At 40.4% G+C, this 16,095-nt stretch overlaps 1 pseudogene; it reads right to left on the reverse strand.

Moving 5' to 3' along the window:
- Window positions 1-8,526: 8,526 nt before the first annotated feature.
- The window catches only part of LOC120570835, a 68,836-nt pseudogene continuing 61,267 nt past the window's right edge, over window positions 8,527-16,095 (reverse strand).

Raw genomic sequence — 16,095 nt, forward strand, 5'->3', positions numbered from 1 at the left:
ATCCTGTAAGTGCTTCGATTATGTTTATATCTCCATAATAATTGCTTATTATAGTAAAATATTTGGAGTTGTGTACTATATCAAAAGTTGCATTAACTAACTTAGATACCCAGTGTAACGTTATGATTAGAAGAGTGCGTATGTCAACGTTTCTTGCTAGCTGTATGCTTCATACACATGAAGCATAGGTATGAAGCCAAATAATCTGCCAGCTAACAGCAGACATATAGCAGTTATCCACTTTGTCATGTCTGGGATTTATATAAGGTGCTGTAACTTTGTTGCTCCAGAATTAGAGGGTTACCTGTTAGATTATAGCCAATCCACTTCTCCAGACACCACTACAATACTGGGACTAGCCCAAACCATGAAAAACATCCCAAGACCATTATCCCACCTTCAAAATATGTCAATATAATTTTGCCTGCAGTATATAGTGTAGCAAGGTAGTCTTCAGTATTTTTTATAATTACATTTTAGGGGACCCCCCAAGAGTCCTAAGTCATTTCGAACCCTGATCTGAAGTCTCTTTTATATAGACCTTAGTGGTCCCCTAATACTGTATCTGAAGTCTCTTTTATATAGGCCTTAGTGGTCCCCTAATACTGTATCTGAAGTCTCTTTTATATAGGCCTTAGTGGTCCCCTAATACTGTATCTGAAGTAGGGTTGGGTACCGAAACTCGATGCCAATAGGGAACCGGTGCCGACGTAAACGGTAGTAACGAGACCGAATAAGAACGAAAGTTTCGGTGCCTCATTTCGGTGCTTGACTTTACACTACACCTGACAGCATGTAACGTTAGCCTACCTTTAGCTAGCAGCTGGATTAAACACCGGTAAAATGCTGACAGCTAACGTTAAACAGTGTAAAGTGTGACTGTATTTCACTGTGGAGGACTTCAACAGCGGGATGTAACAGTCTGCAATGCAGCGCAGCAGCTGCCGTTCTCGCAATTCATAGATATACAGTATGTTTATATGGTCGGAATTAAACAACACAGACGGTGCATTCACTTAAAACAGGTAGCCTCGTGGTGCATTCACAGTAATTGTAAAATACCCTTTTCCCATCTGGGGTTCAACAGCAATTTACTGGTGAAATAAGTTATTGTTATAGTTATTACATTATTATTAAATCTTTAATTTTGACCATGGCCTTAGCAATAAACAAGTCACTGACTGTTGTTTACTACCCTTATTTTTTTTCTTCTTCTTTTTTTTTTTACTTTATTGAAAAGTACCGGTTCAGGCACTGTTTAGACACCGGCACCGTTTTAAAAGTATTGATTTAGCACCGGAATCGAAAAAAAACAAAACGATACCAAACCCTAATCTGAAGTCTCTTTTATATAGGCCTTAGTGGTCCCCTAATACTGTATCTGAAGTCTCTTTTATATAGACCTTAGTGGTCCCCTAATACTGTATCTGAAGTCTCTTTTATATAGACCTTAGTGGTCCCCTAATACTGTATCTGAAGTCTCTTTTATATAGACCTTAGTGGTCCCCTAATACTGTATCTGAAGTCTCTTTTATATAGACCTTAGTGGTCCTCTAATACTGTATCTGAAGTCTCTTTTATATAGGCCTTAGTGGTCCCCTAATACTGTATCTGAAGTCTCTTTTATATAGACCTTAGTGGTCCTCTAATACAGTATCTGAAGTCTCTTTTATATAGACCTTAGTGGTCCCCTAATACTGTATCTGAAGTCTCTTTTATATAGACCTTAGTGGTCCTCTAATACAGTATCTGAAGTCTCTTTTATATAGGCCTTAGTGGTACCCTAATACTGTATCTGAAGTCTCTTTTCTGAAATTCAGCCTTGGTGCAGAATTACAGCCACTAGAGCCAGTCCCACATTGAGCTTTCCTTAGGATGTGCCATTTCTGTGTCTGTAGCTATTGAGGAGGAGGGGGGGGGGCAAGGTGAAGGGTGGGGGGTGTGGCCTTGACCAACTGCCACTTTGCTCGTTTGAAAGCCATGATGTCTCTCTCTCTCTCATGGGTGGGCCAAATTCTCTGGGCGGGCAAAGCAGAGAAAGGGGAGGTAACCTTGCTCCTTATGACCTCATAAGGACGAGATTCCAGATCAGCCCATCTGAGCTTTCATTTTCTCAAAGGCAGAGCAGGATACCCAGGGCTCGGTTTACACCTATCATCATTTCTAGCCACTGGAGGACCATAGGCAGGCTGGGGGAACGCATATTAATGTTAAAAAACCTCATTAAGTGACATTTTTATGCCATGGGACCTTTAAATCATGAATCAATGTCAGAAAAAAACAACGAAAACATTTGAAAAGCGGAAAAGCGGCAATATGCATAAAAAGCTAAAAAAAAAACATAAAATTAAATCATAAACGATAATGGTTGAAAAAAGTTGGAAAACTAAAATTCCAAAAAAAGCGACAAAAACGGTGAGAAAAAATGTTAAATCAGCAACAAAAATGTCGAAAAAAAAGTACAAAAATGTCTCTGTGGACTGAAAGTGAAGCAGATGTCTGTCTCTGTGTGTGTGTGTGTGTTTGTTTGTGTGTGTGTGTGTGTGTGTGTGTGTGTGTGTGTGTGTGTGTGTGTCTGTGCAACACAGTCTCACTCCCTACTCGTCAACTGTATGATGCATGGACAAGGAACCCTGGCGTCAAGTTTCAACGAAAGAGTTGTACCCTTGACGTTGTTTTTCGATGATCCGTCAGATAGACATTCATGTTAATCCCTCCCTTCTATTGAGGAAAGAAAAAACACGCCCCCCCCCCCTTAACTCAAAATCTGTGACAGTTATATTATTGGTATTTTAGCCCAATAACCGCTGTTTTAATCAACATTATTCACGAGATATTATCATGGTTTATATATATATTTCTTTTAATGGTATTATTTCGGTCTATTTCGGACAGGAAAGCTGGGTTGCTTTTTGGTTTATTTATATTTTTTAAACTATAACGCTACATCTATCAACATTTATTTAGATGTTATCATGGTATTCATTTCTTTATTTTAATAATATTATTTCGGCCTTATTACCAGTGAAATATTATGCTGTAATACAGAACATTACGATCTGATCCGAGCTAGACGCATTCAAAGCCGATATCCCCCAATGCAATGCGGCCATTCATTTCAAAGAATCGGGCAGCGATCAGCTGGTCTTTAACACCAGTATCGCTTCAATTTACATATATACAGTCAGTGGTTTGGTCACCAGCAACAACACGTGCCTCAGTTTTGTTCCAGTAAGTTATGAACCATAATAATGTTTAAACGAATCCGCGGAATACTCAGGAAGTGACGTAGTACATCCTGCTCAGCGGATAACAAGGTAAAAATACATAATATTCGTAATATTGATGTTTTTTTCTAACGTATTTGAGGAGTTAAACAATAAAGACAGCAATAATAATAAAATACAGTTTCATGTATTTGTCTCATGTATTGTGTGCTCGGCCGGCCGGTGGGCGGCAGCAGTCTGAAATGGAATGAAGCCCACTCACGGCCAACAGCAGAAACACAGGAGTCAAACATGTCCTCCCACCCATTCTGGAATAACTAGAAGTGCTCAAGCTTTGAACAGCTTCTGTGGCATCTCTTATGGGAGTTGTAGTTTTAAAGTATATTGGTATATTTCTCATAATTAGAAGTTGGCAGTGTATACTTTTGGATACACCCTGGTTTTATTTGGGATGGGTGTCATCAGCGTTTAAAAATGGAATCATTAAATAGGTGAAAATAGCTTATTACCATATTTGACAGTGCTTACAGTGGGTAAACTTTGGAGACCATATCTACATGATAGCTGTGGTCCAGAGTTTTCTATAACAGTTGGTCCTATGTGTGTAGCACCTTCTGTTGCTAAATGACAAGCCTTCAAACATGGACTGGGTTCAAGGTTCAGAGGTCAATATTTCAAAGCAGGAGTGATGTATCCTCTTCAGACGGACATATGTTACTCTCCAGGTTGAGACCTTTTCAACGATGTTTTTGCTATAGTCCTACGACAATGTTTTCATTTTTAGACATCATGGAGACCACTTTGCAGGCGATACTTTATTGTCCCCAGAGGGATATTTGCCTTGAGTTCAAATGCTTCACACATAACACTTGACATATATTGTTTTATCATACAGCTGACATATACTTACAATAAAAAACAACATAAAAAAAGTATGTAGTCAGACTGAAGCACATCACACAGCAACAATCTATTGCTCAGAGCAACCTACACACAACCCATTGCATCATATCATGAAGCTATTGCACAACACCCCCAACCTCAAGCAACATTATTTGAAGTTCTAATTGAGGTAGGTCCAAAGTTTAGAAATGTTAAGTTTACCCATATCTTCTGCCAGAGGATAAGAGCTCATACTTGGCATGGAGAATAAAGATAGAGCAGACCATATTCTGTGTGCTTGTCTGGAGAGACCGGTTTCTATTCCTCTACACAACCTTTATGACAGTCATATTAATATGCTCTGTAATGCAGCCTTGTATAACATAAACCATCTGATTCACCGTGGGTGTCTGTTCTAAATGATAACACACACTTTCAACACGGGCCTTCCAGCCAAAGGTGTTGTCCATATGAACACCAAGGTGCCCATAGGAGCAGAGCCGATGGACTGTTTCATCATTTATGACCTCTGATACCCTCTGAGCCATATCACGACCCTTTTCTCAGCTTGTGAAATGGTTGAATGAGATGTGTTTTGTCTGTGTGCAGTATATAGGCTGAGGTAGAAGTGTGCCAAAATGCTAAAACAGATGTTGTATATGTACACATACCCAAACAAAGCCATATACATCTTACTCTGTGAACAAAAACCTCGGCAACAATCTGCTTATCCTTTTAATTTCATGAAAATGCTTCCTAAAACTAGTCCCTTCTTAATTTTGAAAAGGTAGTCTCAGTAAAGGCTACAAACGTTAGGATGGCTACAAGCTGTAACCACGGTGATTGATATGAGGATCATCTTCTGAATATAATAATTAATATGTTAGGCATACCATAAATCAATATTTCAAAAAAGTCATTTATTTAAAACAACTAATAATGCTTTTAATGATTTGAAATCAAATTTAATCACATATAAATATACTCATGTTTTTCCCCTTTAGTCTTTGCTATTAATATTCATCAACTGCAAAATTAGAAAATTGCGTTTTTAAATGGAAAATAAAATAAAAAATGCTTCGCTTTGTACATAGTTTTGTACAAGTCAAAACAAATGCAAATTAGTCAAACAAGCCATTAGGCTGTATTTGTAAACACTCAACTGTAGGTTTTTATATAGTATATATAAGGCAAATCAAAGTGCTAAGAATAAAACATTACTTTTTCATTAGTAGTATTGTATTGTGTAAATTCTCACGTACAACGTGCAATATTCCGATTCTTTGAAATGAATGGCCACATTGCATTGGGGGATATCGGCTTTGAATGCATCCAGCTCGGATCAGATTGTAATGTTCTGTATTACAGCATATACTGTAATATTTCACAGGTAATAAGACCGAAATAATATTATTAAAATAAAGAAATGAATACCATGATAAATGTTGATAGATGTAGCGTTAGAGTTTAAAAAATATAAATAACCAAAAAAGCAACCCAGCTTTCCTGTCTGAAATAGAACGAAATAATACCATTAAAAGAAATATATATATAAACCATGATAATATCTCGTGAATAATGTTGATTAAAACAGCGGTTATTGGGCTAAAATATCAATAATATAACTGTCACAGATTTTGAGTTAAGGGGGGGGGGGGGCGTGTTTTTTCTTTCCTCAATAGAAGGGAGGGATTAACATGAATGTCTATCTGACGGATCATTGACGAAAAACAACGTCAAGGGTACAACTCTTTCGTTGAAACTTGACGCCAGGGTTCCTTGACCATGCATCATACATTTGACGAGTAGGGAGTGAGACTGTGTTGGTCTGTGTGTGTTTGTGTGTTTGTGTGTGTGTGTGTGTGTGTGTGTGTGTGTGTGTGTGTGTGTGTACTCAGACTCAGAGAAACAATCAGACAGGAGTTTGAGTTATTTTATCATCCAACACAACCAGCTCAGGATCAACTACAACTCCCATGATGCTCAGACAAAAAATAGCAACAACGTCAAAAAGAGCAACAAAACGCATTTCTACAATTTCATGATCACAGCTTCCATCTTTAAAGGACTACAAGTGGAACAAGTTTACAAAGTTCACGAAGAATCTGTTCAATCATTCTGAATTATTTTAAACAAAGTTAATTCATTAGTTTATAACAATAACCCAAAATATTTCTGTAAGTGTGATCCTGTACAGACTCAACTGATCAGCAATGAGAAACAGGAGACTCTCCATCCTACACAGAACACAGAGATACTGAGGAACCACGAGACCTTATCCTGAACCCAAACCCAGGATAAACAGGCTGAGTGAATGTGGTGTTGAAGGTGTAGACGTGGATCAGTGAGTCACAGGAAAATCTGTAGAATGACAGAGAGCCAGCAGGACAGTCCACATACACTCCTACTCTACCACAGTAAGAGGTGGAGATGGATGTTGGGATGCTATTGTGCCAGACAGAGTAACCATCATCAGAGCACCTCAGACTCCAGGAATGATCATTATATCCAAACCCACAGTCTTCACTGCGTCCTCTCCTCCTGATTCCCCTGTAACTCACAGCTATAGAAACATATCCTCTCCTCTCGACCTCCCAGTAACAGCGACCAGTCAGACCATTTCTACACAGCAGCTGAGGCCAGTAGTCAAACCTCTCTGGATGATCAGGATATGGCTGATCCTCCTCCACATGTGTCACCTTCCTGTTGTTGTCAGACAGCTTGAGGTATCTGTTCACTGTGTTTGTGTTGAGTGTGAGTTCACAGGAATCTGATGGAGAGAATGAGACACAACACAGCTGCAGTTATTAACCAATCAGCACTTTGATGATGACATCAGAGGGTTGAATGAGTGATGTCACAGTTTGATGAATGAAATTAAAAACACACTTACACTTCCTCAGACCTGGTATCAACCATCTGACTCCAGCAGGCTCCACCCTGAAAGGAGGGGGGGCATTACATCACTCTCACACACAGCTTTGTTCTAAACAAATGTAGAGTTAGAATTTACTCATTTTATATTCACATTTGGTTTGTCAATGGATTTAAATATTGAATTCAGTTTAACTTCGTTTAAAGTGTCCAATCATAAGAGAAGTTATCTCAGGAAACTTTTCAGATAGAGGAGGTCTAAGTGAGTATTTTATTTGATAGTACGCACAACAACCGTCCTCCTCTAAAGCTGTTTACTGCTCCAGAAATCAGCTGTTCTTATAATAGGCTATTTGATGTGTATGACAGTGTGTTCCTAGTAAAATACATATTTTCTTTATTTTAGGCCTTTAATTATAAACATATAATTTTCTGATTCTGAAAATCTCAGTGCAAGCAGAGAAGGCCTTGCTGGCCCTGATGGCCCACCTCTGATCTACAGATTGAGTCATAACAATGAATATTCTGATCAATAGCGGATGGCTTGTGTGTGAAATAATGTATAAATAATGAGGAAAATATAACTGAACATAGCAGAGAGCAGAATAGACTATGTGCACATTTACACATTGTTATCATTAGATGAGTGTCTCATAGAAAAAAATGTATGCACAGTGCGGACAGGATTATGGCTGCCAGCGCCACTGTCACACTATCATTTACAGAGACCCAACAATTCCCCAAAGAGCAAGCATTTAGTGCAACAGTGGACCTTTCTCTGTAGAGAAACATGAACATTACATCACTCTCACACACACATATATTGTGTTTGCACCGCCGGGACTAGGAAAGCGCGTTTTGAGGGACTTTTTGAACTAAGAGTCAGTCCAGACATCAGTGTACGTCTCTGACATTTTAAACCTCTAGCTAACTAGTCTGTCGAAAGAGTAATGCTTCATCCACACACTCTTTTCACAGCATAGACAGCACATTGCTTTGTGCTAAGCTATGCTAAACCTGTCCTGGACCTTTCTGTTGAGTTGAAACTGATTTGACCCCAGGAAAGAGGAACAAAAAGGATGTTTCTTCAAACCACAGACAGTTCCTTTAACATACGTCAAAAAAAAAGTTGCAATATCTCCTTATTGTTCGTCAGTGTTTGTACCTGAGAGTGTCTAGTGTCCAGAGAGGATCCTTCAGTCCTGCTGACAGTAGTTTCACTCCTGAGTCTCCTGGATGATTGTAGCTCAGGTCCAGCTCTCTCAGATGGGAGGGGTTGGAGCTCAGAGCTGCGACCAGAGAAGTACAGCCTTCCTCTGAGATCAGACAGCCTGACAGACTGCAAACACACAGAACAACACACAGGAACCCTCTGTCAACATGTGCAGCCATGTGCTAGTTTCAATTGTTTGTTGTCCATGTACACTTTGTTCCAGATTTAGAATACACCTTTAAAATCAACTGTTCTATTTAATTACTTAACAACAAAAGTAAACGATGAAAAATCCTCATGGAAAGTTACTCTGAGTCTAGAAATTAATAATTATATAAAGAATAACTACTGCCCAAGTTTATCGTATCAGCAGACACAAAGCAGCTGTTTTATCAACTAAAGTTAGTCAGATTTTAAATGGTCATCAGTTGAATGGGTTAATGAATCCTGACCTAAGAGTCTCCAGTGTGCAGTGTGGACTCTTCAGTCCATCAGAGATCAGCTTCCCTCCTGAATCCTGCAGGTCATTGTTACTCAGGTCCAGGTCTCTCAGACTAGAGGACTGGGAGCTGAGAACTGAGGACAGAGCTTCACAGCTTCTCTCTGACAGATTACAGCCACTCAGTCTGGAAAGACAACAAGAAGGAAACAAGTAATTTATATTTAACTCCTGTTGAAAGATATCAGAGTATTTATTGATGAATAAATCACACTTACAGAGCTTTGTTGGAGGCTTTGACCACTGGCAGCAGCCTCAGAAGAGCCTCCTCTGAAGCAGAGTATTTTTTCAGGTCAAACACGTCCAGATCTTTCTCTGATGACAGTAAGATGAAGACCAGAGCTGACCACTCAGCAGCAGACAGTTCATCTGTGGAAAGACTTCCTGAACTCAGGGACTGTTGGATCTCCTCTACTAGGGAATGGTCATTCACTTCATTCAGACAGTGGAACAGACTGATGCTTCTCTCTGCAGACAGATTCTCACTGAACTTCTTTTTGATGTACTCGACTGTTTTCTGATTGGTCTCTGAGCTACTTCCTGTCTGTGTCATCAGGCCTTGTAGGAGATTCTGATTGGCCTGCAGTGAAAGACCCAGGAGGAAGCGGAGGAACAAGTCCAGGTGTCCATTTGGACTCTGTAAGGCCTTGTCCACAGCACTCTGGTAGAAATGTGTTGATTTGTCTCTGAACACTTCAGACCACCACGATGTTGTTTGTTCTTCTGACAGCAGGTTGACTCCAGAGTTGGTGAATGTCAGATGGACATGAAGAGCAGCCAGAAACTCCTGAACACTCAGATGGACGAAGCAGAACATCTTGTCCTGGTACAGTCCACTCTCCTCTTTAAAGATCTGTGTGAACACTCCTGAGTACACTGAGGCTGATCTGATATTGATGCCACACTCCGTCAGGTCTGATTCATAGAAGATCAGGTTGCCTTTCTGCAGCTGCTCAAAAGCCAGTTTCCCCAGAGACTCAATCATCTTCTTCGTCTCTTTATTCCAGTTTGAATCGTTCCCAGCTTCTCCACCGTATTTGATGTTCTTCAGTTTGGACTGAACCACCAGGAAGTGGATGTACATCTCAGTAAGGGTCTTGGGCAGCTCTCCTCCCTCTCTGGTCTTCAACACGTCCTCCAGAACTGTAGCAGTAATCCAGCAGAAGACTGGGATGTGGCACATGATATAGAGGCTTCGTGATGTCTTGATGTGGGAGATGATTCTGCTTTCCTGCTTCTTGTCTCTGGATCGCTTCCTGAAGTACTCCTCCTTCTGTGGGTCAGTGAACCCTCTGACCTCTGTCACCATGTGAACACACTCAGGAGGGATCTGATTGGCTGCTGCAGGCCGTGTGGTTATCCAGAGGCGAGCGGAGGGGAGCAGTTTCCCCCTGATGAGGTTTGTCAGCAGCACATCCACTGAAGCAGATTCTGTAACATCAGTCAGGATCTCAGTGTTGTGGAAGTCGAGAGAAAGTCGACACTCATCCAGACCGTCAAAGATGAACACAACCTGGCACTCTTCAAACCTGAAGATTCCAGCTTCTCTGGTTTCACTGAAGAAGTGATCAACAAGTTCCACTAAGCTGTACCTTTTCTCTTTCAGCACATTCAGCTCTCTGAAAGTGAATGGAAATGTGAACTGGATGTCCTGGTTGGCTTTGCCTTCAGCCCAGTCCAGAGTAAACTTCTGTGTTAAGACTGTTTTCCCGATGCCAGCCACTCCCTTAGTCATCACTGTTCTGATTGGTTCATCTCTTCCAGGTGGGGCTTTAAAGATGTCTTCTCGTCTGATTGTTGTTTCTGGTCTGTCTGGTTTTCTGGATGCTGTTTCAATCTGTCTGACCTCATGTTCATCATTGACCTCTGCAGTCCCTCCCTCCATGATGTAGATCTCTGTGAACATCTGATTCAGAAGGGTTTGGTTTCCTGCTTTAGCAATCCCCTCAAATATACACTGGAACTTCTTGTTTAGGTTAGATTTGAGTTTACGTTTACAAACTCCAGCAGAACTTCCTGAATGAATACATAACAAAAAAGCTAATTAAGTAATTAAAGAAAAATGGGACATACTTGGACCCTTCTCTGGAGACATTAGTAAATGTCCCATTAGTCCAGCAAGTTAAATCTTTAGAGAAATTCTCTTACTGTTCTGCAGACGGTCAGCAAGCTCCTCCTGCTTCATTCTCCTCAGGAAGTACAGTGTGATCTTCAGAAATGCCTCTCTGCTGCTCCTCTGCTCTTCATCCTCATCCTCATCCTCCCTCTGACTCTCTAAGCATTCTGGGTAATCTGGATTCAAAACCTTCTGGATCTTCTTCAGCTCGTTCTTCACAAAAGTGGCGATGTTCTCCTTCAGCAGCTGGAACAGAAGACTATATGAATGACACAATCAAACGGAAATCATGAAAGCAAACATCAGATACTTGTTTTGTACAGACTGACAACCCACTGGTCTGAAAAGTGCAGCATGGAGATGATTATGAACAGAAGAGATGTAAAAGTAGTTGTTGTACATGTACAGACCATAAATATGGAATCCAGGTATATTTGATGCTGCTGGGCAGACTGACCACTGGGAACCTCTGAGCTCTCCTGGTCCACTCTGTGGAGGAATCAGGAAGAATTAGCTCACATCATGTCTGTGCACACAGAGACAAACACAAGGTAATTTCCTGTGACTTAAAGTGTTGATTAAAACATTGAATCAGATGGTTTCCCCTGACATTAAAGTGTTGGTGGTACTGATGACCCCACTGTGAATCAACAGAAAGAACTAAGAAGTAAACAAGGGCTACCCAACATGGTTGGCCTTAAGGACTCCTGAAGCAGCAGACTGGTATCATGATGCAAGGAGGTCTGCAGCTTCTGTGGTCATGGAGCCAAACATTTGAAGATAGAATAAGTTTTAGGGAGTCAACAGTGAAAAACCTTCAGTTGGCCTCAAAACCTTCTGTTGGCCTGAAAATGATTTTAGTAAACCATCAGCCAACTCAGGAGGGGGAAGCAGAGGTTAGATGGTCTGTTTGTAGTTGGGGACAACTACTGACCTGGACTGAGTATACTGTTGGATGGTGGTTCCCTTTGTTTTGCTTCCCCTTATTGACTTCTGATCTGACATCGATCCATCTGGGTATGGTTGTGTTACAGCTACCACAAAAGTACTCAATGACATTACATCCGCATTAGATACCAAACAACACTGCGCTGATATATTCATTGACCTTGCCAAAGTTTTTGACTCCGTGGACCACAATTCACTCATTCACAGACTTAGCAACATTGGTGTCACTGATCACTCACTGGTTTGGTTTTCCAATTATCTTTCTCACCGGGTGCGACAATTAAGATTTGAAAACATTTTCTCCCATTCACTCCTGGTCACCAGGGGTATCACCCAAGGCTCCATACTTGGCTCCACACTTTTCTCAATATATATTAATAACATTCCTCAGGCAGCTGGCAATTCACTCATTCACTTATATGCTGATGATAAAATGATTCATGCCATTGGTCCTTCCCCTGATTATTTTCAAGCTACCCTGCAAAATAGCTTCATCGAACTACACCAGTCTTTGTCACAACTCAAACTCACTCTCATTACCTCCAAAACTAAAGTCATGTGGTTTTCCCGTATGGGTACTACCCCTTCTTCCACACTTAACATTACCACTTGCAAGGGGGCTATCCTTGAACAAGTCACTGCATATAAATACTTGCATCTGGTTGGAAACTTCACTTTCTTTCTCCATCCACATATCAAAGCTACGATCTAAGGTCAAGGCCAAGCTTGGTTTCCTTTCCTTTACAGAAACCGCTTCACTTTCATCACTTCTGCCAAACTCACTCCCATTCAAATGACAATTCTACCCATGTTAGATTATGGTGACACTATATACAGGGTTGCTTGCAAGACCACTCTATCAAAACTTGACACTCTTTACCATTCCACTATCAGGTTTGCCACAAATGCCCCCTTCAATACACACCACTGCACCCTATATTCATCTGTCAACGTCTCTCCCTTCACACTTGCTGTAAGATTCACTGGTTCACTTTCATTTACAAGACCCTTCTTGGCCGATCACCTCCTTATTTAGGTCACTTGCTGCAGCCAAAGTCTGTCACATAAAACACCCGGTCCTCACTTCATCTTTAATTAAGCATTCCCAAAACCAACTCTGCCTCTGGTCTCACATCTTTCCAATCTGCTGTCGCTTGTGACTCAAACTGGACTAACTAATTTCCATTTCATCCTTCAAAACCATCATATCATCGTTGTTTACGGACATATGCAGTTACTTCTCTACATAATCTTTCTTTTCTACCTAAATATTTGAATGGTTTCTCCTTCTATTACTCACCCATGTACCTGTGCACTTATCTTGTTATAAGTGTTTATTGTTTTCTGGGATCTGGTCATGAACCTACTCAATGAGACTTGGCCTTAACTGTCCAGACTCAAATAGCAGAAGTCTTCTCATGGCAAATAGTGTCCTGACCCAGGTAACACAAACACTTACCAAGGGTCACTGGTTCTCCAGGGGGGATGTGCAAATGAAGTTACCCTGGAAGGGGCACTCTGAGGCACATAAATCCCAACCATCACCCTGGTATTCCCAGTTGGAGAAGAACATTTGGGAAGAATTTTGCCATTCATGATTTTTGTCATACCCTATGGCTATGGGAGATAGCCTGCTTTCCACCAGATAATATTGGACCACACCAGGTCCATTATTAAATTGAGATCTACAGTTGAAGACTGGTCTTACTGGACAGCTTTCAGATGTGAGAATATACATATATGTGAAGAAGAAAGACGCCGGAAATAAATTAAAAACTTCTCTCGATACACAAAACTTGAAACATGAATCAGTAATGTTATACTATTTTAACAGCTTACCTCTTTTCAGCAGTGGGTTGCTCTCCTTTAAAACTAATATAGCGCTCATTTGACCAGTCGCTCTTGAAGGACACACAGCTGGGTTCAGGTTCAGTAGAGTCTGGTCTTTGTTGGATCCTGTTACACAGAGGATAAGACCAACAGGGATGGAAATTCACTTTTTATTATTCAGAAACAAAAAGCTGGAGATACAAGCAGCAACTACAACAAGATTAACTCAAAGAAGTTCAATGAATTACAAAAGAAATGGGTTAAAAAGCTAAAACACCAGAGAATATAATGGACCAAACCAGATCCAATATTTACCTAAAGTCAAGAGTTGAAGACTTTCAGATGTGAGAATATGGCTGTGATAAGAAAGATGCTGAATATGAACTCCAAAAACTTCTCTCTATACATAAAAGTTAAAACATGATTCATTAATATTATACAATTAACAGCTTACCTATTTTCAGCAGAGGGTTGTTCTCCTTTAAAATTAATATAGTGATCATTTGACCAGTCGCTCTTAAAGGACACACAGCTGGGTTCAGGTTCAGGTTCAGGTTCGGATTCAGGAGACTCTGGTCTCTGCTTGGTCCTGATAGAAAAACACATTTATTGAGGGTCACATGTTCATTCCTTCTTCTTCTTCTTCTTCTTCTTCTTCTTCTTCTTCTTCTTCTTCTTCTTCCTTTTCTTCTTTCCTGTGGCTGTCACCCTACTGAACTCTTGCTCTGCATCCCGGTGACAATTTAACCTACAACCCCCCCTGGACAATTTGCACTACCCTATCCCACCCATACTGTTCTATTTATTCATTTACAGATGTACATACTGTAATTTCACTTATACATAGCCATATTCTACTGTTCTTCATACTATTCATACTGCACATATCTGACTATATGGCTCATACTGAATATCCATATTTATTCTAATTCTCTTATTATATACTCTGCATATATCTACTGTATATTAGTCTTACTACTAGCACAATTTATTCTGCTCTTAATAACACTGCAATATATTTCTTGTCCTGTCTATGCACAACCTGTCTATACTTTTAATATCACATTGCACTTCTCTGCTTTATTTGCACTTCTGGTTCTCATTTCAGTCATCAACTACCAACATTTCTTTCCACAAAATTACAAAAAAACTTTATTTGTGCATAAGACTGACACAAAAGAACCCAGACGGGACGTAGTTCCATCCAATGAGACTCGTTCCAGTTTGCTGTGTTCACAACTCACCTCAATCTTCTTCTTAACATTTCAATTTCCCTTTCCATTGCAATTCGTTCCTTCTGCCATTCAAGTCTCTCCATCAATCCTCTATCCTCCATTTCAACTAGCCTCTCCTCCATTTCTATTTGCCTCTCCCTTACAGGTCTTTTTGTAAAGTAGCGGTGGCTCCATAGACCAGACACTCTTCATGGACACACAGCTGGGTTCAGGTTCAGGTTCAGGTTCAGCAGGATCTGGTCTCTGATGGGTCCTGTTAGAAAAAGAGGAAGACCACTTTTTAATCTCCAGCAACAGGACCTAGAATAGAATAGAATGCCATTTATTGACATTATACACATGTACAACAAGATTAAAAGCCACTCTTTCCAGTGTCAACAATGTAATATCATAAGTAGTGCAAAAGAAGAAAAAGGGGGGAGGGGGGGGGGGTAAGGGGTAAGGTGCACAGTTCTGAGACGCTATATACATATATAAAAATATAAAGATAGATATGGTTATATATATACAGTGTGATATACAGTCTGATGGAGTACTGGAGTCGGATTCGAGTCTGACTCGAGTCTCTATTCTCTGGACTTGTGACTTGACTTGGACTCGCGGACTGAGGACTCGAGACTCGACTCGGACTTGAGGATATACTAAATCGGACGTTGGATGAAGTTTCTGACTTAATAAGTTATAAAAATTTTATATAAGATGTTACACTTTTTCCTGTTTCGGCTGGGATCTCTTTTTTTCCTCACAGCCACACATACACTTCTCAGTCGGACAACACTACCGCTTGGTCTCCTTGCTTGACAACACACTCACTGACGTCACTCACTTAACGCTGCATTCTCGCTCTTATAGTGCATGATTCGCAGGCAGGTTCTTTTCCCTTTTCCCTTTTGCGGTGGTTAGATGGCTGTGTTATAATAACAAAAGGTCTGGTCTGCACTGACATTCAGACAATTTTACTCATGATGCCCATTCAATTTCCCAGCTTATGCCTATTTAGAAGTGGACTGTCCTTATAAATCCGTTCCTGTAAGTTACTTACTTACTAAGAAAGAGACTCATGTTCACATTTTGGAAAATGCAGAGAGATGCACCCCGGATCGTGAAGTTCGCCTACACAGATTTTACATCCAAAGCTGGAAAAAGCAGTGCTAAATGTTGTGTGTGTAATCACACAATTGAGGAAAACACTGGGACAACTTCAAACTTTAACAAACACCTGTCACGGCTGTACCCAGAAAAGTAAGTAAAATGCTTTCCATTGGCTAACG

The sequence above is a fragment of the Perca fluviatilis genome, chromosome 2 (genome assembly GCF_010015445.1).
Source record: "Perca fluviatilis chromosome 2, GENO_Pfluv_1.0, whole genome shotgun sequence".
NCBI classification, from domain to species: Eukaryota; Metazoa; Chordata; class Actinopteri; order Perciformes; family Percidae; genus Perca; species Perca fluviatilis.